This window comes from Nycticebus coucang, chromosome 20 (assembly GCF_027406575.1).
Source record: "Nycticebus coucang isolate mNycCou1 chromosome 20, mNycCou1.pri, whole genome shotgun sequence".
In the NCBI taxonomy this organism is placed as follows: Eukaryota; Metazoa; Chordata; class Mammalia; order Primates; family Lorisidae; genus Nycticebus; species Nycticebus coucang.
Window position 1 is genome coordinate 32869345 of NC_069799.1, and position 27599 is coordinate 32896943.

The following is a 27599-nucleotide window of genomic DNA, read 5'->3' on the forward strand; positions in this document are numbered from 1 at the left end:
CTTCCAATTAAAGATCAGCCCTCAGTTTAAAGGTCAGCTTCAGGCAGGCTGGCCTCAGGAGGAGTCAGGGTCAGAGGGAGAAGTGGCGCAGGGGGGACTGGGATGTTCTAGTCATTCAGGTCAAGCAGAGTCCGGTCCAGCATCCTTTGTGTACAGAGATGCTCCTCTTTGGTACATTTCAGTTTATCTTCCAAATCATCGATTGTCTTTTCCATCTTGGCTACCGATCTCTCAGCAGACTCAGCACGGGTCTCTGCCTCCTTGAGTTTATCAGTAAGAATCTTTATCTCTTCCTCATATTTGTCTTCTTTTTGAGAATACTTTTCTTTCTTTTTTGTAGAGACGGAGTCTCACTTTATGGCCCACGGTAGAGTGCCACGGTGTCACACAGCTCACAGCAACCTCCAACTCCTGGGCTTAGGCGATTCTCTTGCCTCAGCCTCCCGAGCAGCTGGGACAACAGGCGCCCGCCACAACGCCCGGCTATTTTTTTCTTGCAGTTTGGCCGGGGCCGGGTTTGAACCCGTCACCCTCGGTATATGGGGCCGGCGCCTTACTGACCGAGCCACAGGTGCCGCCCTTGAGAATAATTTTCTTCAGCAGTGTTCAGACACCTGAGGTTCTGGTCCATCAGTCTGATCTGCTCATCCATCTCTCGGCACCGGGACTCCACCAGCTCGGCTTATTCCTCTGTGCGTTCTAAGTCTCCTTCAATAATGACCAACTTAAGGGCCACCTCTCGATATTTCCTATCTGCCTCTTCTGCAATATGTTTCGCTTCTTCGAGCTGGATTCCCTGCAGTTCCATCTTCTCTTCATCTTTTACGGCCCGGTTTTCAATAACCTTCATACCCCTCTCACTCTTGTCAGCAGCTTTTTCTGCTTCCTCCAACTTTTGCAGGACAGTGGCTAGGCGCTCTTGGGCACGATCCAGCTCCTCTTCAACCAGCTGGATCCTGCGGTTCCAGGAGCCCACCTCAGCCTTGGCCTGCTTCCGGGTCCACCTTTCTCCCTCCACTTTCCGCTGGAGACACTTGGCTCTGTCCTCTGCATCATCGGCCTGCTGCTGCGGACCTTGGATCTTGCGCAGGAAGGATAAGGACAAATGGCCAGAAGAAATCAACACCCAGGTAAACTTTTCTGTCTGGGAAGAGGGTATCCCTAGGAAAGTCCCCAGGACCACTTCATCTGAGGTCTACTTTCAATCTGAAGCTCAACCACCACAAAAAGCCTATACCCTTTTAAACATGAAGCATTAATAGACATAGTCCCTTTGATGGACAACTTTATGGGGTATGGGCCCATAAGGCCCTACCAATCTTCATATAACACCCCTATAGTTTTCATTGAAAAGCCTGGAACAGATGACTACTTACTGTCCAAGACCTAAGGGTAGTAAATGAAGTAGTATTGGATTCTCATCTGATGGTACCTAACCCTTATATTCTTTTGAAATTGTATCTTTAATATACAATTACTTTGTGTTCTACTTGGTGTCCCTCTGCCTGTATCCCCAGGGATACACGCTCCATTTTCAGTCCATTTTGTACTTCATAATAGGAAACTTGCACAAATACGAGTTTGGTGAAAGAGAGAAGTAATCCTTGGCTTTCTCTGTCCTCTGATTCCCCTTTGCAGATGTTAGGTTTATCAAGTGAGCTGGAGCAGTGGTGGGTTTCTGACTAGTTTTCACCAAGAATGTTTCTTATCCTATAAAGATAATCATCTCATTTTTTTTTATTTTTTATTTATGTATGTATTTATTTATTTATTGCAGTTTTTGGCCGGGGCTGGGTTTGAACACACCACCTCTGGTATATGGGGCCAGTGCCCTACTCCTTTGAGCCACAGGCGCCACTCATCATCTCATGTTTTGCAGCAGTGACTTTTCTGCCTTAATTTTTTTCCTTGGCTTTCACAAATTTGTGCTGTGAAAATAAGAAATGCTACAAATACAGATGAAAGTCAATTTGTTACCCAAATACCAAATGGTAATAACTCTTACTTTTTAATCTTTTTCTCATTGTAAAGAAATTCATTTCAGGGCGGCACCTGTGGCTCAGTTGGTAAGGCGCCGGCCACATATACTGAGGGTGGTGGGTTCAAACCCAGCCCCGGCTGAACTGCAACCAAAAAATAGCTGGGCGTTGTGGCCGGCGCCTGTAGTCCCACCTACTCGGGAAGCTGAGGCAAGAGAATCGCTTAAGCAAAGGAGTTGGAGGTTGCTGTGAGCTGTATGATGCCATGGCACTCTACCGAGGGCCATAAAGTGAGACTCTGTCTCTACAAGAAAAAAAAAAAAAATTCATTTGAGATCTGCCACCGTGCACTTCCAGTGGCAGCAGCGTTCAAACAACTCTGCAAGGTTTTCTAATCTTGGTGTATCAGGGCCTCACAGTTGTGTTTTCATTCACATGTGTTGGTGTCTTGCTGGGTGATGTTTATTTTTGTTCTTGGATGGTGTTTTGTGGGTTTTCTTTTTTTTCTTTTGAGACAGAGCCTCAAGCTGTCACCCTGGGTATAGTGCCCTGGCGTCACAGCTCACAACAACCTCCAACCTCCAATTCTCTTGTCTAAGCCTCCCAAGTAGCTGAGACCACAGGTGCCCACCACAACGCCTGGCTATTTTTTTGGTTATAGTTGTTATTGTTGTTTTGGTAGACCCAGGCTGGATTTGAACCTGCCAGCTCTGGTGTATGTGGCTGGCACCTTAGCTGCTTGAGGTAGAGGTGCCGAGCCAAGAATTAGAACAATCTCATCTGAAAATCTTGGTTACCAACTCTTGGGTCTAACATCATGACAGTGTACCAGTTTATATGACATTGTCTGTGAGGGAGTAGTTAGCCAGTGAACAAAAGTAACTGTATTGGAAAACCTTCTTTACTCCCCTGATATGGCCCCCAATGACATTTTTGTTGTCTGAAGATAAAGGAAATATTGGGAAAAAATAGACAAGTAGTGATATTGAGAATATCAAGTGTAATACAACAACAGCTTTGATGGAATTCAAAGGAATAAAAGAATTCCAAAATCACTTGGAAGAGTACATTAGGCACTGGCATCAGGATATAGCTTCCCAAGGGGAGTACTTTGAATATGAATATAGTGATATTTAGGAATGAGGTATGTAGCAGAGTCTACCATAAAAAAGGCAAATTACATAGATTTTCATGAGGAGATAATCTCCCCTTTTCTCAAATGTCACTTTATTCATAGATGACTCTGTTAAGAGTTAGTGTTGGGCGGTGCCTGTGGCTCAGTTGGTAAGGCGCCGACCCCATATACCGAGGGTGGCGGGTTCAAACACGGCCCCAGCTGAACTGCAACCAAAAAATAGCTGGCGTTGTGGCGGGTGCCTGTAGTCCCAGCTACTTGGGAGGCTGAGGCAACAGAATCGCTTAAGCCCAGGAGTTGGAGGTTGCTGTGAGGTGTGTGATGCCATGGCACTCTACCCAGGGCCAGAGTCTCTACAAAAAAAAAGAGTTAGTGTTTATTCTTCTGGATAATTCCTATGAATTTATAAATGGACATATTTTTATAAGAATAGGTTATATCATTCTCTATTGTTCTTTTAATTACTATTTTCCAAGATGTAGTTAATTGATATCTATGGCAGTTTGAGATCAGAACTGAAGCCTATTTCATAAATTCTCAGGCCTGCTCTCTATTAGTAGCTCATCAATTCTTACTGTTAAACTTCATGTCCCAACACAACTATAACATGTAAACTAAAAATTGTATTGCACATGTAGCTTGTATTTGAAGAAATGTTCTGATTTTAAACTGACATCTTGTTTATCATCATTAAATTATTCTCATCTACCGGAATGATAAAATGCTATCTTACAACTACAAGGAGAGCTGTGGGTTTGGTAAACTCAAAGTGAGGATGAAGAAGTGAAGAGACATCAGACCTGTAACCCACACATGCAGTTACAACAAATGTTATTGTATAAAATGCAAAATTACCTAAATTTAAATACTCAAAACCATTAATGTTTATCTCATGCTCTGTAATCTGGAAATTATTTGGCAAAGTACAAAAGAAAGCCATGTGCTATTATTTTTCCTACATCAAAATTTAGTACACTTATAAATATTGGATAATCCCAGTGTCAAATGCCTATAAAAATGTGTAAATAAAATAGAACAAATGTGGCCTGGCACAGAGGCTCCCACCTGTAATTCTAGCACTCTGGGAGGCAGAGGCAAGAGATTGCTTGAGCTCAGGAGTTTCTGACTAGCCAGCAGAAGGAAACCCTGTCTCTACTGAAAATAGAAAAACTACCCAAGGCTGGTGACATACCCCTGTATTCTCAGCTACTCAGGAGGGTGTGGAAAAAGAATTGCCCTAGCTCAACTGTTTGAGGTTGCTGTGAGCTATCATGATGCCATGGCACTCTAGCCAGGGTGACAGAGTGAGACTCTATCTCAAAGAAATATACACAATAAATGTCACACAAATGGCAATAAATAATTAGGTTTAATATCCTATAATAAAATAAGATCAACCAAAATAAATAAAAAAGCTTAAAACTAGGCAAATATCATTAACAAGGTAGAGAATTTCTTTTGTTAGTAACCAATATTAAAATTATAGAGGGGTTGGTCGAGGGGGCTTACACCTGTCGTACCGTGGGAAGCTGAGGAGGAAGAATTGCTTGAGCTTAGGAGTTTAAGACTTGCCCGAGTGAGAGTGAGGCCCTGATTCCTAAAAAAATGAAAAATCCAGCTGGGCACCTAGGTGAGCAGCTGTAAACCCAGTGGCCTCCGGAAGCTGAGGCAGCAGGATGCCCACAGCACCTAGTCTGAGGTTGCAGTGAGCTATGACGCCATTGCACTCTGCTCAGGGACTCTGTCTCAACAACAACAATAAAAAAATAAAATTATAGAGGGAATGCATATTATCAATAAGCATTTAATATACCTTATGAGAAATTTGTAAGAAGAAAATGTAAATGACAATAACATGATTTCACCACGGTTTCTTAAGACAGAAAAAATGTAAACATTTCTCCCTAGAATGTGCTATCAAAGGTTAGTGGATAACAGTGCTTCATGTAGTGAGAGTGGAAGAGTAAAGATCTCCATCATTTTCTGTATTAGGGAACGAGAATAACAACATGTATTCACTTTGCTGCTTCCTATGGTATACAGAAATGTATGAACAATTAAACCCTCATATGCTTTTATTTTTTTTTATTTATTTTTATTAAACCATAGCTGTGTACATTGGTATGATCGTGGGGCACCATACACTTGGTTAATAGATCGTTTGACACATTTTCATCACATTAGTTAACATAGATTTTGTAGCATTTTCTTAGTTATTTTGCTAAGACCTTTACATTCCTCATTTACTAGGATTCACATATACCCTTGTAAGATGCACCGCAGGTATAATCCCATTAATCCCCCTCCCTCCCCTCCCTTTCCCCTTTCTCCCTATTCTTAGGTTATCACTGGGATATAGCTTTCATGTGAAGGTCCTACATTAGTTTCATAATAAGGGTGAGTACATTGGGTACTCTCTCTCCCATTTTTGAGACACTTCACTAAGAAGAATATGTTCCAGTTCCATCCATGCAAACATGAAAGAGGTAAAGTCTCCATCTTGCTTTAAGGCTGCATAATATTCCATGGTGTACATATACCACAATTTATTGATCCATTCGTGGATCGATGGGCACTTGGGCTTTTTCCATGACTTAGCAATTATGAATAGGGCTGCAATAAATATTCTGATACAAATATCTTTGTTATGGTGTGATTTTTGGTCTTCTGGGTATATGCCCAGTAGGGGGATTACAGGATTGAATGGCAGATCTATTTTTACATCTCTAAGTGTTCTCCATATCTCTTTCCAAAAGGAATGTATTAATTTGCATTCCCACCAGCAGTGCAAAAGTGTTCCCTTTTCTCCACATCCACGCCAACATGTGTGGTCTTGGGATTTTGTGACATAGGCTCGTCTCACTGGAGTTAGATGATATCTCAAAGTAGTTTTGATTTGCATTTCTCTGATGATTAAAGATGATGAGCATTTTTTCATATGTGTGAAGGCCATGCGCCTGTCTTCTTCAGAGAAGTTTCTCTTCAAGTCCCTTGCCCAGCCTGCAATGGGATCCCTTGTTCTTTTCTTGCTAATGCGTTTGAGTTCTCTGTGGATTCTGGTTATTAAACCTTTGTCGGAGACATAACCTGTAAATATCTTCTCCCATTCTGAGGGCTGTTTGCTTTCTTTACTTACTGTGTTCTTGGCTGTGCAGAAGCTTTTTAGTTTGATCAAGTCCCAATAGTGTATTTTTGAAGCAGCTTCAATTGCCCGGGGGGTCCTTCTCATAAAAAACTCGCCCAACCCAATTTCTTCAAGGGTTTTCCCTACACTCTCTTCTAGTATTTTTATAGTTTCATGTCTTAGGTTGAAATCTTTAATCCAGTGAGAGTCTATCTTGGTTAATGGTGAGAGGTGTGGGTCCAGTTTCAGTCTTCTACAGGTTGCCAGCCAGTTCACTCAGCACCATTTGTTAAATAGGGAATCTTTTCCCCACTGAATGTTTTTAATTAGCTTGTCAAAGATTAAATAACGGTAAGTAGCTGGATTCATCTGTTGGTTCTCTATTCTGTTCCAGACATCTACTTCTCTGTTTTTGTGCCAGTACCATGCTGTTTTGACCACTATCGATTTCTAGTATAGTCTGAGGTCTGGTAGCGTGATTCCTCCTGCTTTGTTTTTATTTTTGAGTAATGTCTTGGCTATTCGAGGTTTTTTCTGATTCCATATAAAACCAAGTATTATTTTTTCAAGATCTTTAAAGTATGACAGTGGAGCCTTAATGGGGATTGCGTTGAAATTATATATTGCTTTGGGTAGTATGGACATTTAAACAATGTTGATTCTTCCCAACCATGAGCATGGTATATTTTTCCACTTGTTAACATTCTCAGCTATCTCTTTTCTTAGAGTTTCAAAGTTCTCTTTATATAGATCTTTCATGTCCTTTGTTAGATAAACTCCCAAGTATTTCATCTTCTTTGGCACTACTGTGAATGGGATAGAGTCCTTAATTGTTTTTTCAACTTGACTATTGTTGGTATATATAAAGGCTACCGATTTATGAATGTTGATTTTGTAACCTGAGACACTGCTGTATTCCTTAATCACTTCTAAGAGTTTTGTAGTAGAGTCCCTAGTATTTTCCAGATATACAATCATATCATCTCCTAAGAGTGAAAGTTTGATCTCTTCTGACTGTATGTGGATACCGTTGATCGCCTTTTCTTCCCTAATTGTGGTGGCTAAAACTTCCATTACAATGTTAAAGAGCAATGGAGACAATGGGCAGCCTTGTCTGGTTCCAGATCTAAGTGGAAATGGTTCCAATTTAACTCCATTCAATATGATATTGGCTGTGGGTTTGCTGTAGATGGCCTCTATCAGTTTAAGAAATGTCTCTTTTATACCAATTTTCTTAAGTGTTCTAATCATGAATGGATGTTGGATGTTATCAAAAGCTTTTCCTGCATCGATTGAGAGAATCATATGGTCTTTGTTTTTTAATTTGTTTATGTGCTAGATTACATTTATAGATTTACATATACTGAACCAGCCTTCAGACCCTGGGATAATACCGACTTGGTCATGATTTATGTTTTGTTTAATATGTTGCTGGATTCTGTTTGTTAGAATCTTGTTGAATATTTTTGCATCTATATTCATTAGTGATATGGGTCTATAATTTTCTTTTCTCGTTGGATCTTTTCCTGATTTGGGGATCAGGGTGATGTTTGCTTCATAGAATGTGTTGGGTAGTCTTCCTTCTTTTTCTACCTTTTGGAACAGGTTGAGTAGTATAGGTACTAATTCCTCTTTAAAGGTTTGGTAGAATTCTGACGTGAAACCATCTGGTCCCGGGCTTTTATTTTTGGGGAGATTTTGTATGGTTGATGATATTTCTGAACTTGATATGGGCCTGTTCAACATTTCCACTTGTTTTTGATTAAGTCTTGGAAGGTGATGTGTTTGTAAGTAACGGTCGATTTCCTTCAGATTTTCGTATTTCTGAGAGTAAAGTTTCTTGTAATATTCATTAAGGATTTTTTGTATTTCTGAGGAGTCTGTTGTTATTTCGCCTTTGTTATCTCTGATTGATGAGATTAGAGATTTTACTCTTTTTTTCCTGATTCGGTTGGCCAAAAGTTTATCTATTTTGTTGACCTTTTCAAAAAACCAGCTTTTTGATTTATGGATCTGTTGTATTATTCTTTTATTTTCAGTTTCATTTAGTTCTGGTCTGATTTTGGTTATTTCTTTTCTTTTACTGGATTTGGGGTTGAATTGTTCTTCCATTTCCAGTCTCTTGAGATGTCCCATTAAGTTGCTTACTTCCTCTTTTTCCGTTCTCCTGAGGAAGGCTTTCAGTGCTATAAATTTCCTTCTTAGAACTGCCTTTGCTGTGTCCCAGAGGTTCTGATTGTTCGTGTCTTCATTGTCGTTTTGTTCCAGAAATTTGGCAATTTCCTTCTTGATCTCATCTCTGACCCAGCTATCATTCAGCATAAGGTTATTTAACTTCCATGTTTCTGTATGTGTATGAAGATTCCTGTTGTTACTCATCTCAAGTTGTTTTTTTTTGTAGAGACAGAGTCTCACCTTATGGCACTCGGTAGAGTGCCATGGCGTCACACAGCTCACAGCAACCTCCAACTCCTGGGCTCAAGCGATTCTCGCGCCTCAGCCTCCCGAGTAGCTGGGACTACAGGCGCCTGCCACAACGCCCGGCCATCCCTTGGTTACAGTTTGGCCGGGGCCGGGTCTGAACCCGCCACCCTCGGTACATGGGGCTGGCGCCCCCCGACTGAGCCACAGGCGCCACCCTCATCTCAAGTTTCAATCCATGATGGTCCGAGAAGATGCATGGAATAATTTCTATTCCTTTAAATTTGCTGAGATTAGACTTGTGACCTAAGATGTGATCGATTCTGGAGTAAGTTCCATGGGCTGATAAGAAGTATGTGTATTCAGTTTATTGGGATGAAATGTTCTGTAGATGTCAGCTAAATCTAAATGCTGGATGGTTAGATTTAAATCTAGAATTTCTTTACTCAGCTTTTTGTTGGAGGATCGATCCAGCACTGCCAAAGAGTGTTAAAATCTCCGACTATTATAGAGTTGGAGGAAATCAAGTTGCTCATGTCTGTTAGAGTTTCTCTTATAAAATTGAGGTGCATTCTGGTTGGGTGCATAGATATTAATAATTGAAATCTCAGCATATTGAGTCTTACCCTTAACAAATATGAAGTGACCATTTTTGTCCTTCGTTACTTTTGTTGGTTTAAAGCCTATTGTGTCTGCAAATAAAATTGCAACTCCTGCTTTTTTCTGGTTACCATTTGCCTGAAATATGGATGACCATCCTTTCACCCTGAGTCTGTATTTGTCTTTCAAGTTAAGATGTGACTCTTGTATGCAACAAATGTCTGGCCTGAGTTTTTGTATCCAGTCAGCTAACCTATGTCTCTTTAGAGGGCAGTTTAAGCCATTCACATTAATGGAGAGCATCGATAAGTTTGGTGAAATTTGGGGTATTGAGTTTTTTGAAAGTCCAGTGGGCATTTTTAATCCTTTTGCCATTGTGGAAGTTAGAGTTTGATCAGAAGTTTCTGAGTGAGTTTACTTTTGTAGTAGAGGATTGGGTTGGTTATTATGGAGGATAGGTCTGAGAATATCCTGAAGAGCTGGTTCAGTTATGGCAAATTTCTTTAGCATATGTATGTCATTAAAGTATTTAATTTCTCCATCGTAAACGAAACTCAGTTTAGCTGGGTACAAGATCCGGGGTGGAAAGTTATTTTGCTTGAGGAGATTAAACGTTGATGACCACCCTCTTCTGGCTTGAAAAGTTTCAGCAGAGAGATCTGCAGTCATTCTAATGTTCTTCCCTTTGAAGGTAATAGATTTCTCTCTCCTGGCAGCTTTGAGAATTTTCTCCTTCATATTAACTTTAGTGAAGTTAATTATGATATGCCTGGGAGATGTCTTATTGGGGTTGAGTCGTGCTGGGGTTCTGAAGCTATCTGCTGTCTGAATTTCAGGTTCTCTAGGCATGTCTGGAAAATTGTCTTTCACAATTTCCTGCAGAAGGGCCTCTGCGCCCAGTGAGGCCACTTCATCTGTTTCAGGAATTCCTATGAGACGGATATGTGTCTTCTTCGAGTTATCCCAGAGCTCTCTGAGTGAGTGATCCATTTTTGCTCTCCATTTCTCTTCCTCTTTGAGAGTTTGGGAGCGTTCAAAGGCTTTATCTTCGATGTCGGAGATCCTTTCTTCTGCTTGGTCCATTCTGTTGCTAAGGGATTCCACTGTTTTTTTCATATCTTTGAGGCTGCAAATTCTTGTTTCAGTGTGTCTAAGTCTTTCGTGGCTTTGTCTTTAAATTCATTAAATTCTGGAGACAGCTTTTGAATTTCTCCATGAATTCCTAATTCCATTTTGTTAATCTTGTTTGCCATCCAAATTCTGAATTCGATTTCTGACATCTCAGCCAGTTGTTTGTGAATGGGATCTTCAATTACATATGCCGTATTTTTCCTTGGGGGGGTTGTTCTATTCTGTTTATTCATGTTACCAGTGTTTTTCCGCTGATTCCACCCCATGATTGTTTTACTCCCTTTGATTTTCCTCTGGTGTTTTGTCGAGGACCCGTTCAGTGCTGTGGCCTGAGAAACTGGGGCCCTGTTTGGTGTAGAGGGGCTAAGTGGTTCTGACTTGTTTTCAGCTGGTTTCTATGTGACCCTAGTGAAATAGTTACTCTGGGTTGAAGTCTCAGCTGTGGAGAAAAACCAGCAATTAAGTCACCCCACCCACCACAGGCAACAAATGGAAAAGGAATATCAAACCCTCCTATAACCACACACCCAGGGCACCACCTGGATAGTCCCCAGGTGAGTGACTCAGTTCAAAAGGTCCAAGTCAAATGTCTCAGTCAGCAGCTTCCTCGGGTGGGAGAGTTCAAGAGGTCCCTGGGAACTGGGTCACAAGGGTCTGGTGACTGCTCTAAAATGGCTTGCTCCAGTGTTGCATGGAGTCAGGAAGAGCCACCAGTAAATAGATCAGTCTGGGAAGATTGATGCCTCCTTCCCCACCTTGCAGCTCTGTCACACCCAGTCTCTGCTAGCCCCACAGGGCTGTGACCCAGTCAGTTGTCTGCAGTAAGCAGATACTCCAGGGGTTTTCACCTGCCTAAGTCACAGGGTAGTCAGTGTCTGCTTGACTAGACCACTATTCTCTGTCTTTATCCAGTAGGGTGTGGTGTGGCCTGTCAACCTCGGGCACTTGATGGAGGCTGGAGGTGTTCACTCAGTTCCAGCCCCACACTTACTTTATGTTACTGGGTGAAGGGTACAACCCTGTGGGAGTTTGTTTCTGACCTTGCCAGATTCCTCTGCAGAGGACAGGCTGATCTGAGTTCCCAGAACCTGTGTCTCAGGCCCTGTCTTTAGATCTGCAGGTGTGTATTCGCAGCACAATCAGTTGTTGGCTGTAGCCTCTTGGCCTCCTTTGTCTATAGGCTGGTTATCCCCTAAGGGCCAGGTGCATCTTAGGCTCAGTAGAGCTGTTCTCTGGATCAGCCCCACCCTAGGAGTTTCCCGGCTCTGCGGGTGTGTTTTCTAGTCCCCATGTTCCACCCAGGTCGGTACCATCTCAGGAAAACCCTTTACTCACGGGGCCTGTGTTTCAGTCCCAGGACTGTTCCATGGTGGTTGCCATCTGAGAAGATGCTCGGCCTCATCTGGTTGCACAGGAAGACAGGAGGAGAGGCTATGGGATATCTGGGGGTGGGCCTTGTTATTGCTGAAGACGGCTGTTGCTCTGCACCTCGGGGCACCACCGCTCCAGTGTAATTCCCTCTCAGCCGACTGTTGTCTTCTTGCTCCTTTGCTTCAGAGTCAGCACTGGCCAGCTGCTGTCCAGGTCCTGTCTACACCTCTTGAGAGTTCAGCCAAGAATCTGGACTCCTGAGGGGGCAGGTCTCCAGATCAGGGAGTGAGAGTGGAGGGGGGTGTTAGGAGCTCAGGGTTACAGGTCGTAACACCAAGCTCATTGAGACCAAATGAACAAATAAACAGATACAAAGTTTACCAGGCACATGGGCCCATACATACAGAGACAGATGGAAACACATGAACATACAAGCAATAGCCACGACAACAGCAATATAAGAACAACTGCAATAAAAATAGTGATAATCGTAAAATAATTGAAAGAAAGGAAAAAAAGAGAAAAAAGTGGTGTTAGAAGGAATGTTAAGTGAGAAGAAAGAAGAAATTAAAATTAGAAGACATAGAAATAAAAAATATATCTATATAAAATGTAATAATAAAAAATTATCGAAATCTCCTCTAAGAAAATGGTGAGGAAAAATCAGACAAAAAGAAAACAACAGCAAAAAAACCCTAAAAAACCCCCAGGAAAACGAAAAAAACAAAACAAAACAAAACAAAAAAAAGGCACCAACTGCAAGAATATTCTTGTGGTCGAAGTATATCTATAAATGTCTATATGTCTGCTGTAGGGATCCACTTTCGTAGGAATATATTCAACTGCAATATACTTTCTGGACACCAGGCAGCGCTGTGAGTGGTTTCGAGACTTACACCTGGTTCACAGTTTATACCGTTACCATGGTTACCACCTTCCAGGGCCGATCTCCATTTTGGAGTTTCTGTAAAAGTTTGTCACCTAAGAATTGTGCAACCTTGGCACACTTGCGATTGACCCTCCCACACAGTGCAGGTGTCCACGCTTCCTAAGTCCCTCCACTCTGCTCCCATGTTCCCCCGCAAGCTGGCGACTGCAATCGGCCATAAGGGGAGTGGTGCTGAGTTCGCGCGGTATCTCCTGTAGCTGGTTCCCGGGGCTTCAGCAGCCAAAGCCCGTCCACGGCTTCATTAGCTCCGTGGCTCCAGAAGCCAAAGCCGGGTCCTAGCCTTCAAGCCGTTCCCGTGGTTGGAGCGCTTGGGGGATTTATTCTGAGTTTTATGGTTCAGAGTTTTTCATGGGCGTCCGCCAGTTCGCTGGGCAGCCTGAACCGCCAGCCCCCTCCAACACCTGGGGGAAAGGTGCCCGCCCTTTTGGGTAGTTCAAAATGTCTGTTTCCCGGGCAGGATCCCTTCCCTTCAATTGTCCAACAGTTTGCCCAGCTCCCTGTGGTTTTGTGTGGCTCTCCTTTCCGATGCCTCCCTCAGTTCAGGATTAATTACTTGTCAATTGGATTTTGTCAGCATTTACAAGCTGCTGACCTCCGTGGGGAAGGGGCCTGCTGGCCGGCACGGCACAGCAGGGATGAATCTCTACAACAGAGTCTGTGATTTTTAAATTACCCCTCATATATAGCAAACCGCCAGTTCGCTGGGCGTCTCCAGCTGTCTGTGCACTCCAATAATCCACATACAGGGAAGGTCCAGACTGCCTTTCCTCTCACCTGGTGGCTTGGGAGAGGTGGGCTACACGTCTGTCCTGTGTGCCATCATGCTCTGCCCCCCTCATATGCTTTTAAATAAAAAGAATGTCATGACTCTCATAAAACAACCAGTGGACATCAATTATGTTACATTAATATAAAATTTGTCAGTCATCCTAATCCTCAAGGACAGACGGACTTCATCTTTCTGATTATTTTGTTCGAATTCTTTTACTAAGACTTCCACTACTCCTGTCATTTTTTAAGTGTGTGTCCACAATTGTGAAGCTGGTCATCTGGAAAAATGTGAGAAGTATCAGGTCTTTGACCTTGCACCCAGAGCTGCATCCTCTGCTGAATAGGGTCAGGGATCCCCCAGCTCAAGTCTCATCTTCTCCACTGACAGGCTGTGACCTCCTCTCCAGGGATGGGGTATGCCCAGGTTTTTCCTGGGAGGAGCTGTATGTTTCAGATCTCTAGGATCAGGCAATGTAGAGGAACAGCCCTCAGCAAAGAAGACAAAGGCCACTTGGGTGGCCATGGCATAGGTCTGCACTGCTGTGTTCACAGGCTCCTGTAGCCAGCTGAGCTCAGAGAGCTGCTCCCAGATTAGGAGAAAACATATCTGTTGTGACCACAATCAGGCTATGACTTGATAAATGGTCTCAGACATAGCATTGAGGGAGGTCACCATTCTTTCATGACAGCACAACAGATGATCTTTGGGGAACTGCAAACTGGGCCATTTGATCCTGAAATCTGGGCCACTCGGAACTGCAATCTAGAATTTTTGTGCCCAGTATGGGCCCTTAAGGGACCCTTACCATAGGCATAACAGATCCTCTCTGTGTCACCTCTGTGTATAATATCAGAGACCTTTAGTTTCTTTTCCAAAATCAATCTGTGCTCATCTTGTAGACAGTTCTCTGTGCAGGAATCACGTGAGTGAGAGACTCACCAGAACTGTTTCCGGGGTTGCTCAGTTGCTCAGTCTGGAATGTTCTCAGGCACCGTCAGGTGAATCTCATTTATCTCTTTTACTCCCTGAGCCTGTCATTCTCCAGAAGGCTGATCCTCCCCCACCACGCTGAGTGCAGGATGCTAAAATCCTCTCACCATGGAGAAACCCACTTTCTCCCAAACCTCTTTAAAAGTTATGTGTTTGTCTTTGTCTACTTTGGGTACAAAGAAGCAAAATTCTACCTGCTGCTTTATCTTGGAATTGACCATGGAAATGATTTTCTTTTTTCTGGAATTCCCCCATCTGAGCTGAAATTGTATTTTGAGGATAAAATGAGTGTTTGACTGAGTGCCTCTATGTGAACACCTCAGAAGCCCTCGTCTATCCTGGATAATTAGGAGCAGCAGTTGTCAACAAATGTTAATTCTCCTTTTCCCAGAGTCCAGAGTCTGAGTGCTCCCAGTGTCAAAGAGCTCCCAGTTCCCTTGCCAGGGAATACTGTGTTAATCCCTACCCTGTCACCTGGAAAAATCAAATCTTATCTGGTCTAACAGTGCTGTTTCTGGCTTTGACCTTATTTTTATTTTTTTTTTTATTATTTTGAGACAGAGACTCGGTTTGTCACCCTTGGTAGAGTGCTGTGGCGTCACAGTTCACAACAGCCTCAAACCATTGGGCTTAAGTGATTCTCTTGCCCCAGCCTCCCAAGCAGCTGGGACTACAGGTGCCCGCCACAGTGCCTGGCTATTTTGTTGTTGTTGTTGCAATTGTCATTGCTGTGTAGCAGGACCTGGCCAGTTTAGATCCCACTATCCCTGGTATATGTGGCTGGCACCCTAACCATTGAGCTATAGGCACCGGGCCATTATTTTTCTTTTTAATTCTCTTTTTCATATGCACTGGGGTCTGATCCTGGTGCAAAAGCAACACTAGAAGACTGCCTTGTCATGAAGCCCAGAGCCCATAGTCTACCCTGGGGGCATATTTGTGAGTTATTCTGTTAGCTGAAACTGTTCAGATTTATCAAAGTAAAGAGGAAGAATACTCATCCAGGGTATCACTGCTACATTCCTTAAAGCCCCCTGATGGCTATAAGCCATTTTCCATTTCCAATCTCAGAATGAAACACTTCCAAAGACACACACTCACTATTCCTGACTTCCACCATCCTTCCAGACACAGTATGAAGAGTCCAATCCCTTACCTTGCCTATGAATGTGGTTCTTCTCTTTCTCTCTTCTTTGTTTTTATTCAGACCCAGTCTCTATTAAAAAAAAAACAAAATAGAAGGCGGCACCCATAGCTGAGTAGGTAGGGCGCTATCCATATACACCCAGGCTGGCGGGTTGGAACTAAGCCTGGGCCTACTAAACAACAATGACTAATGCAACAAAAAAAGATTTTGAGATTGTGGCAGGTGCGTGTAGTCCCACCTAGTTGGGAGGCTGAGGCAAGAGAATCGCTTAAGCCCAAGAGTTGGAGGTTGATGTGAGCTGTGAAGCCACGACACTCTACCAAAGGCAACATAGTGAGACCCTGTCTCAATAAAATAAAATAATAGAAAAATTATCTGGGCATTGTGATGGGCACCTGTAGTCTCAACTACTTAGGAGGCTGAAGCAAGAAGATGGATTAAGCACAAAAGGTTGAGGTTTCTGTTAGCTGTGATGTCATGGCACTCTACCCAGGGCAATAGAGTGAGACTCTGTCTTTAAAAAAAAGAACCCAAAGTGTATATCCTTACAAGTTAGAAATGATTTGATATAGAGACTCCTGGGAAAAGAACATCTCCACAATCCACAATTCATCACCTGTCAAAAAAGTTTTCTTTTCTTTTCCTTTTTTTTTTTTTTGAAACACAGCCTCATTCTCACCTATACTAGAGTGCCATGGCATCAGACTAGCTCCCAGAAACCTCAGACTTCTGGGCTCAAACAATCCTCTGGCCTCAACCCCCAAAATATGTGAAACTAGAGGTGTGAACCACGTCCCAGAGGTAATTTTTTTTTTTTTTATCTTAGTACAGATTAGGTTTTACTACCACTCAAGCTTTTGTCTTGAACTGAAGAGCTCCTGTAATTCTCTTACCATAGCCTCTCAGAGTACTATAATTACAGGCATGACCCACCAGGCCCAGCCATTTTTCCATGAACTTCACTGCACACACAGATCTCTATGTAACTTCCCCTTCCTAAAACAACTGGTCCTATTGGATTAGAGTTTCATTATCATGACCCCATTTAACTTTAATTATGTCTTCTAAATATTGCAGCTTCCAGCTCATTTATATTTTCTTATACTAAATACAATCTGACAATCAAACCTTTTTAATATTAGTCATGGCTTAATGTTTATCTTGCCTAGACCAACAAGTTCACATTTACTAGCACAATAACAAATGACTTGATTAATTGTGAACTATTATCTTCATTTGAATTGTACAACCAAACTAATGTTGACAAACCAAGAAGGGGGGGTTCCATGTTGTTCACCCCACAAATGGCAAATTACTGAAACAATGAGGATTGTCAAAACGATTAAATTTAAATTTAAATTTCTAGGCTAATTTTTTTTTTTATGTAGAGACAGGGTCTCACTGTACCGCCCTCGGGTAGAGTGCCATGGTGTCATACGGCTCACAGCAACCTCTAACTCTTGGGCTTACGCGATTCTCTTGCCTCAGCCTCCAGAGCAGCTGGGACTACAGGCGCCGCCACAACGCCTGGCTATTTTTTTGTTGCAGTTTGGCCGGGGCTGTGTTTGAACCCGCCACCCTGGGCATATGGGGCCGGCGCCCTACTCACTGAGCCACAGGCGCCGCCCTAGGCTAATTTTTTTTAATGTAATGCATTAAGTGGATCATGCAACTTCTATGGTTGTAGAAGTGTAGAATTTCAGTCAAATGTCGCACCTGTAGGTAGGGCAGGTAGGGCATCAGCCACATACACTGAGGCTGGACAGTTCAAACCCAGCCAGGGACAGCTAAACAACAACTGCAACAACGACAACAAAATAGCTGGGCCTTGTGGTGGGCACCTGTAGTCTCAGCTATTTGGAAGGCTGAGGCAAGAGAATAGCTTAAGCCCAAGAGTTTGAGGTTGCTGTGAGATGTGATGCCACAGCACTCTACCCAGGGCGAAAGGTTGAGACTGTGTCTCAAAAAAAAAAAAAAGAAATTTCAGTCACATATCTTAATTTTTTTTTTTTTTTTCAGTTTTTGGCCGGGGCTATGTTTGAACCCACCACTTCCAGCATGTGGGGCTGGCGCCCTACTCCTTTGAGCCACAGGCACCACCCCCATATGTCTTAATTTTAAGTAAAGGAATTACTTAAGTTGGGCACAGTGGCTCATACCTGTAATCCTAGAACTGTGGGAGGCTAAGGCTGGTGGATTGCCTGAGCTTAGAAGTCCAGCAAAGCAAGAGTGAGACCCTGTCTCCACCAAAAATTAAAGAAAACTCACCGGGGGCGGCACCTGTGGCTCAGTCCGTAAGGCGCCGACCCCATATACCGAGGGTGGCAGGTTCAAACCTGGTCCCGGCCGAACTGCAAACAAAAAATAGCCGGGTGTTGTGGCGGGCACCTGTAGTCCCAGCTACTCGGGAGGCTGAGGCAAGAGAATCGATTAAGCCCAGGAGTTCAAGGTTGCTGTGAGCTGTGTGATGCCATGGCACTCTACTGAGGGCAGTAAAGTGAAACTGTGTCTCTACGAAAAAAAAGAAAACTCACCTGGACTAGTGGTGCACACCTATAGTCACAGCTATTAGGCTGAGATAGGATAGCTTAAGGTCAAGAGTTTGAGGTTGCTGTGAGCTCTGACACCACAGTGCTCTAACAAGGATGAACAGAGTAACTCTCAACAAGAAAAAAATGGAATTATTTGTTTTTGTTAGGTATGAAAACAGTGCTTTCCATAAGAATTTTTGAAATCGGCCAAGAGCAGTGGCTCACACCTGTAATCCCAGCACTCTGGGAGGCCAAGGCTGGCGGATTGCTTGAGATCAGGAGTTGAGATCTGCCTGAGCAAGTGAAAAACTCTATCTTTAAAAATATATATATATATATATATTGTGGGCTCGGCGCCTGTGGTTCAAGCAGCTAAGGCGCCAGCCATATACACCTGAGCTGGAGGGTTCGAATCCAACCGGGCCCACCAAACAACAATGATGGCTGTAACCAAAAAATAGCCAGGCATTGTGGCCCGTGCCTGTAGTCCCTGCTACTTGGGAGGAGGAGGCAGGAGAATCGCTTGAGCCCAGGAGTTGGAGGTTTCTGTGAACTGTGATGCCACAGCTATCCACCCAGGGCAACAGCCTGAGGCTCTGTCTCAAAAAGAAAAAAAAAAATTATGTAATCCTCTAGACTTAAGACCCCTAGAGAGCCCATGTGGAGACTCCTAGGGAGTTCTTCAGTTCTTTCCCCCTTCCAGAAACCCTGGTGCTTTTTACTGATTCTGTATTCCATTCTAACTTCTAATAAAAGTCCTATCTTACCATTGGAAAAAAATAAATAGCCAGGTGTTGTGGTGGGCGCCTGTAGCCCCAGCAACTTTGGAGGCCGAGGCAACAGAATTGCTTCAGCCCAAGAGTTTGAGGTTCCTATGAGCCATGATGCCATGCCTCTACCAAGGGTGACAAAGTGAGACTCTGTCTCAAAAATTAAAAAAAAAATTGAAATTATTAGATATAGTTAGTGAAATACTACAAACTAAATCATGCTATCTGTTATGTTTACTTTAAAATATGACTAGGATGGCTGATGTTGGTTTTTACAAGTAAAGGCAAGATGATAAACATTTTGGAAGCATCTTGATTGGTAGTACTTGTGATGGGTTTTAGTATATAAATGTTTCCACTTATATGAAAGTGGGCATGTCTATCATAATGCTTAAATAAAGAAAAATGTATTTTAATAAAAATGTATAACATACTACTCATCCCTTTGCAATAAAAAAATTTTATCCTGTACATTATAATAGTAAATGTTGAGGTTTCTCACTAGACAGTTTTGCATTAGAATTGGGAAGAGAATTCCCTAAATGTCCCTCCAAGTATGGATAGTAAAGCTGCCCAAAATATTTGTGCAAGATTGTCTATGTGGGTGGTACCTTTTTTTTTTTTTTTTAAGACAGTCTCACTTTGTTGCCCTTGGTAGAGTACCGTGATGTCATATGTACAGCAACCTCAAACTCTTGGACTCAAGAGATCCTCTTACCTCAGTGTCCCAAGAATGTGAGGATTACAGGTGTTTGACACAATGCCTAACTATTTTTTTTTTTTTTTTTTTTTAGAGATGAGGTCTCGCTCTTGCTCAGGCTGGTCTCGAACTCTTGAGCTCAAGAATCTACCCATTTCAGCCTCTGAGACGGTTAGGATTACAGGCATAAGCTGCCATTCCCTGGCTGTATGTCAGTCTTATTGATGACACCATTATATTTTCCTAACAGTCTATGAGTTAGAGCAGTGTGTCTTCTATTTTTTTTTCTTTTTTTTGCAGTTTTTGGCTGGGGCTGGGTTTGAACCTGCCACCTCCAGCATATGGGGCCAGCGCCCTACTCCATTGAGCCATAGGTGCGGCCCTAGTGTGTCTTCTAGAAGTTAAAGAAGAAGGAACCCTGTGATGTGCCGGGCCCACACCCAGGTGCTGAGTCCTGCCTGGGAGCAGGGCCAGAACAGCCTTTACCTGCCATTTCTCCTGGGTCTACATTCCTGGTTACCCAGCTCAGCCCTAAGGTCTCTTCTCCTTGGTGCAGGCCAGAGTGGGAGGAGAAGCTGGTGTTGTGCTCACCAGGATTCAGTTTGGAAACTCCAAGCCTGGAAGGTTGGATTAATTAGTGGGGGTAACTATTCCCCTAAGGTTACGAATGTACTTATCAGACTTCAGCTACCTTCAGAAACCTAGATTTCACACCCAACCTGCCCTGTGCAGTCACAGTGATCACACGTCTTATGTTTATGTCCCATGCTTTGTAGTGTTGTGAAGAGTTACGTAACCAAAATATTGAGGTTTCTTCTTGGAACCCCACTAATTTTTGCTCACTGTATTGCCGCACCCCCGGCATCTGGCCGTGGTGGGATGGCTCTGTCCGCGTTGTAAAAACTGTGGTAAGGCGGTGAGTGCTCCCCGGAGCGTTGCCCCCAGTCCCCCTGGCTTGCGACAGCAGCGCATAAGTTGCCTAGCATGCCTTTTAGTGAACGTAAGAACTCATGAGGTACGGCATAAAAGCCTAAAGGACCTTTACCCTGAAACGTGTTTGAAACCTGCTTGGTGAGTTGAATGCCTGTTTATTGCCTGATTGTCTTGAGAAACTAAGAATAAACACAGTGACTTACTGATCCACAATTAAACACAGCAAGTATGGCTGTGCCGGACTCAGTGGCTCCAAGAGAGCCTGTACAACAGCACGTCCCCACCATAAATGTCAGTGAATTGAAATAGTACATCGAGAGAATGCAGGCACGGCAAACAAGATGTTCCAACATGACACCTCCTGCAGTAAAACTCTACTTAGAAAAACATCTGACTTCACTAATTAGTAAAACTTTACTTAGAAAAATGTCTTACTTCACTAATTTTCATATGTAACACAAATCAATAGAGTAGTTTTAATGTTTAACAAGCAATTAACTATAAATCAAAATATAGTTACTAATTAGAGTAAAAATATATAGTAGTAGTCAAGTATTATACATAAAAGAATATGTTCAGCTGTTTTTAAAAGAGATCATAAGAAACTGAGAACAATTACAGAACTAAGAGAAGTTACAAGCCTTGACATTCCTAGATAAGGGGAAGCAACCAGGTGTTACTAATGAAATCACTTCCCTAGAACAAAAACCTTGAAAAAATAAACCACCTCCCTCCAAAGAGCAAAACCTTGAAAATATATAGTGCATGAAAAACCACATATGGAGACACAAAGATAATTGGAAGCACAAAGATAATTTACAAGCATAAGCAAAATAATGATTACATTGTTTTAACCCTGGAAAGAAAATGTATAAATACCAGACTTAAAAATCAATAAAGTGCAGCTACTTTCCTCATCACTCGTGGTGTGTAGTAGTCTGTCAAATCACCCTGCGTCGACCTTCCAATCCACCTGTAACGTTCACCCTAAAAGCCCTCGGACTGAGACTCATTCGACTGGCGGTCTGCGACAGCTGGCGCCCTCGAACAGGGACCTGAAGGACAGGTGATCTTTCTTTTTCTTTCTTTCCTCTCTTTTCAGATTGAAGGCGACTCTCACCAGGGAGCTCGAGTCCCGCCGGTAAAGGCTGACCGGTTAAGTGTGAGTAATCCGCAGGCAGACATGGGGCATGCATTGGTAAAAGAGGAACACATGCTCAGTGTCATGATACAGCGTTTATTAAAGAAAAATGGTTTTCATGTGTCTCTCAAGCGGTTGGAGGAGCTTATGCATTTCATAAAGTTGGTTAGTCCTTGGTTTCTGGAGGAAGGCTCTCTTTCTCTCTCCGACTGGAAGAGAGTGGGGCGCGAGATGCGGAATTACATGCAGGAGCATGGGGAGCAGGTTTTGCCCCCACAGGCTTTTCCTTTGTGGTTACAGGTTAGAGAACTTTTGGCTGACAATACCTTCTTAGAAGCATTTATAAGAGAAACTGATTCGGAGGCTGGAAGCCCTGAAACTAAGGTGGCACCCATTTACGATAAGGTTTCCCCAGAGGCTCTTAAAGATCCTGAGCCGGCATTAAATGCTGAGAGCGTAATTCCCTCGGCACCAACGCTTAAGGACATTCTACCGCCACTCCCGCCGGTTGATAATTCTTCTGACAGTGACGAGTGGGATGTGGTAGATGAATTTACTAAACCAGATGAGAGGGACAGAATGGATGATTGTATTCACCCTCGCCGAGCTTATCCGGCGGCTCGTATTCCTATGACTACATCCAGGCCAACTTTGCGGGCTCCACTTCCCCGTGTGCCTCCTTGTCTCCCCCCGCCGCCCGCAGGCTTTCAAGCGGCGGCGCGAGAAGCCCGTCAACAAGGAGATTTTACTTTCGCTTTCCCGGTGCACTTTCCTACTGAGGAAAGGGCACCACCCACCTGGGAACCTCTGTCGTTAAAGACACTTAAAGAATTGCAACAAGCTGTCCGTACATCGGGAGCTTCTGCCCCCTATACTTTACAAATTGTGGAATCAATTAGTAGCCAGTGGCTCACTCCGTATGATTGGCAACAAACAGCCAAGGCCACACTTTCTCCAGGAGATTATATTTTATGGAGAACGGAGTATGAAGATAGATGCAGAGAAAGCATTAACCGACATGTGGGTAAAAAGGCACACCCCACGCTGTCCATGCTTTTAGGAACAGATGAATTCGCCACCACTGAGAATCAACTTAAACTGCCCCGGCAAATTTTAGAAATAATTAACCACAATGCAGTTTCTGCCTGGCGCAGACTACCTCCCCCAGGAACCAAGGGCACAACTTTAGCAGGCATAAAGCAGGGTATGGAGGAACCGTATCCTGACTTTATTTCCCGCCTGGAAGAAGCTATTAATAGAATGCTCCCGCCATCTGAGGGCACAACATTATTACTCAAGCAGCTAGCTTGGGAAAATGCAAATACGCTGTGTCAGGACTTAATACGTCCACTCAGAAAAACAGGTACCTTACAAGATTATATTAAAGCATGCATGGATGCCTCACCAGCAATCGTACAAGGAATGGCGTTTGCTGCAGCTATGCGGGGTCAGAAATTTAGTTCATATGTTAAAAGTGCCTTTGATAGAGACCCCAGTAATACATGTTTTGGGTGTAACCCCCCACATGATTTACCCACTTGCTATAACTGTGGGAAGCCAGGTCATATACAAAAGGATTGTAAGAAATCCACCGGTGCTAATAATAATAATAGTAAGTCTCGTGGGCTACCCCCGGGACCATGCCCTCGTTGTAAGAAGGGCAGGCACTGGAGAAATGAATGTAAATCTAAGTTTCATAAAGATGGAACCCCCTTGTCTGACAAGGGTGCAAATGCTAATAATAGCAACAGGTCAAAAAACTAGATGAGGGGCATTCTCCCAGCCCCGACCCCAAGGGAGAAATAACTGTGCCCACTACGGTACAACCTATTTTAAAACCTACATCTACCACTAATTGTATACCGCCAGAATGGACAATTCATGATCTCCCACGAGGAACTCCTGGCAGTGCAGGCCTAGATCTTGCCAGCTCTAAAGATGTAATTATATCTAAGTATGATGGTGTTACTCTTATTCCTACTGGTGTTAAAGGAAAGTTATTACCGGGCACAGTTGGTGTTATTTTAGGTCGTAGTTCTAATTACACCAAACATTTTGAAGTTATTCCAGGAGTAATTGATTCTGATACTGAAAATACAATTAAAGTCATGGTAAAATCTTTAGTAGAAACTACACAAATTCATAAGGGACAAAGAATTGCTCAGTTATTGTTGTTGCCATATATACCACTTCCCACCTATCACTTACATGATGCCAGGGGAGAGGGTCAATTTGGATTCACTGATCAGGACTGTGTAGCTCTCATACATGATTTATATGATAGACCAATGCTAAAAATGAAAGTTGAGGGCAGACCTATTAAAGGACTAATGGACACAGGAGCTGATGTAACTTGCATTGCAGCTTCTGACTGGCCAAAATCCTGGCCGGTCCATCGGACCGGGTCTTCATTAGTTGGTTTAGGTTCTGTCTCTGGTGTTATGCGAAGCACATCCCACTTATTATGTGAATATAAGGATAAGAAAATTTACTTTCAACCTTATGTGTTACCCTCTCTACCCTATACTCTGTGGGGACGAGACCTTTTACATGTTATGGACATGAAACTAGTTACAGGTGATCAGCTGAACGATCAGTGTTTTTCATAGGGGCCACTGCAGAAAATTATGCCTGTAAAATAAAATGGTTAACAGATGTTCCTGTGTGGGTTAGTCAGTGGCCCCTAACAACAGAAAAGTTACAGGCATTACAAATTTTAGTACAAGAACAATTAGATAAAGGACATTTAGAAGAATCCACTAGTCCATGGAACACTCCTGTGTTTGTCATTAAGAAAAAATCTGGCAAATGGAGACTTTTACAAGATTTAAGAGCAGTAAATGCCATTATAGAAGACATGGGCTCCCTTCAACCTGGGCTCCCATCTCCTGTAGCAGTACCTGAACAATGATCACTTATAATTATTGATTTACAAGACTGCTTTTTTACTATTAATTTACATCCTGATGACTGCCCTCGTTTTGCCTTCAGTGTTCCTTCTCTAAACCTACGGGAACCATTTAAACGATATCAATGGAAAACTTTACCACAGGGCATGAAAAACAGCCCTACCTTATGTCAAAAATTTGTGTCAGCTGCATTAGCAGCACTACGGAAGCAATTTCCTAGTGCTTACATAATTCATTATATGGATGATATCTTACTAGCTCATCCTGAGCTATCACAGGTGCAGCTAGTGCTAGAAAAGGCTATAGAACAGTTAACTAAATTTGGTTTAGTAATTGCCCCAGAAAAAATTCAAAGAGATAAACCATTAAGTTATCTGGGACAATGGATTCATTCTGATTACATCACACCACAAAAAGTGCAAATACGAAGAGACAAGTTACAAACTCTTAATGATTATCAAAAATTACTGGGAGAAATAAATTGGATTCGGCCTTTTCTGAAGATTACTACGGGAACCCTTAGTCCTTTGTTTGCTATCTTACAGGGGGACTCCAATCCCCGTTCCCCTAGACATTTAACTCCAGAAGCCTTGCAGGCTTTAGAAGTTGTTGAACAGGCTTTAACCCAAGCTAGGGTTAAACAAATTAATTATCAAAATCCATGGTCTCTACTTATTTTTTCTACTGAATATACTCCTACAGCCTGCTTGTGGCAGGAAGGTATTTTAGAATGGATTCATTTACCACATGTTCAAGCAAAAATTGTTGCAGATTATCCGTACTTAGTTTCATTACTGATAGACAAAGGAAAAAAAAGATCACGAGAATTATTTGGTAAAGATCCTCATGTAATTGTAACTGCTTATAATAAAATCCAAGTAGAACAACTGTTTCAAAATAATGATGACTGGGTATTAGCCCTACAAGGCTACGCCGGTCAAATTTTATATCATTATCCCAAACATCCTTTAATTGAATTCACAAAAACAGTTTCACTTATATTTCCTCTTATGTGTTCCAGACAGCCACTGTCTGATGCAATAACTTTATTCACAGATGGTTCCTCTACAGGAAAAGCTGTGGTTTTCAGTCCAGGCCTGTCTCCACTTGTTAAGGAAGTAACTCAAGCCTCTGCTCAACAGACAGAATTGTGGGCTTTAATCTCAGCCTTTAATAATTTCAAACAAAAATTTAACTTATACACAGACTCTAAGTATATTGCTTCCCTTTTTCCAGCCCTTGAAACTGCTCTTTTAACAGGAACCTCAACTATTTTACCTTTGTTAAAGAAACTACAAACTTTAATTCAACAAAGGAATAATCAATTTTATATTGGTCACATAAGAGGACACACTAATTTACCTGGCCCTTTGGCCCAAGGAAATGCCACCGCAGATTTATTAACACGTACCGTGGTGGCATCAGTGACTGAAGCTGAAAAAAGCCATGCCTTACATCATCAAAATGCTAACGCATTGAGAAAAATGTTTCAAATTACTAGAGAACAGACAAGACAAATAATATTAAAGTGTAAAGCCTGTCCTATTACTCATCATCCTTTAAAATTTGGTGTTAATCCCCGGGGTCTACGCCCCAATGTGTTATGGCAAATGGATGTAACACATGTGTCTAGTTTTGGAAAATTACAATATGTACATGTTACTGTTGATACTTTTTCTCATTTTATCTGTGCCTCTGCAAGATCTGGCGAGGCCTACAAAGATGTTGTACAACACCTGTTTTACTGCTTTCAGCAGCTAGGTGTCCCTCTTCAACTAAAAACAGATAATGCTCCAGCTTATACCTCTCGAGCATTTGAACAATTTTGTATACAGTGGAAAATTTCTCATTCTACGGGGATTCCTTATAATCCTCAGGGTCAGGGGATTGTAGAAAGAACTAATCAAATATTAAAATTACAGATTGAACGCCTACAAAAGGCTCATAAATATTTTTCTCCTCATCATATTTTAACACATGCTTTATTTGTTCTAAACCATCTTAATGTTAATTCTAGTAATCTAACTCCTGCCCTATCTCACTGGCAACCGCAATCAACTGCCAAACTTCCTAAAGTACTCTGGAAAGATTTATTATCAGGCCAATGAAAAGGCCCTGATATATTATTAACCTCGGGACGAGGCTATGCTTGTGTCTTTCCTCAGGATGCCGACTCCCCTATCTGGATCCCGGACCGGCTCATCAAACCGGCTCCTCCGGAGACCCCAACGCAGACGACAACGCCTGCGGCGAATGAAAATTCTATCTGCACAGATGAGGACAACTGTGGAAGTGTCACCGAAACCCTCCAAGATCACATGGACACAGATCCGCGGCCTGGTGAAACAAGCTAACCGACTTCTCATGTCTCAAAATAATCCTTTAACCCCTACAATGTACTTTGTTGCATTTTTATCATTAATCTCTACTCCTAAAGTAGAAAGTGCTGCTTATTGGTCTTATGTTCCTAACCCTCCACTGCTACACCCAGTGGGCTGGCTAGATCCAGACCCCATAAAAATTCTTTCTAATGACTCCCTCCGTCTAGGAGGTTTAGCTGATTCAGAATCTAGACATCATGCTGCAGCTTTAATTAATTTTACAGGCAAAGCTGATTCTTTACCTATTTGTTTTACTCTAAGAGGCAAAACATCTCCCTTTTGTTTACCTACTAGTTATAGAACGTTCCTTACTGATGCTCCTAACCCTAATCAACCTCATAAACGTGATATTTGGAAATATGAATTACAAACTATTGGATCTCTTAATTATCATGAAACTTGTTTATCTCAAAACCATCTACCTATTCCTAATTGCAATGACAAATATAAAGATAAAGACCAGCTTTGGAAATCCTCTTTAACTAGTACACCTACTTGGCTTTCCTGTGGATTTCCAAATTCTGTCAGTAAGTATATTCCTTTCAATTCACAAGTAACTATTTGGGATTATTCCCGTACTTCCTGTATTAAACATGACTTAACTCATGAAACTGA

At 42.5% G+C, this 27599-nt stretch overlaps 1 pseudogene; it reads right to left on the reverse strand.

The window, feature by feature from the left end:
• LOC128572576 (tropomyosin alpha-3 chain-like) lies at positions 1 to 26969 on the reverse strand (annotated as a pseudogene).
• Positions 26970 to 27599: the final 630 nt, after the last annotated feature.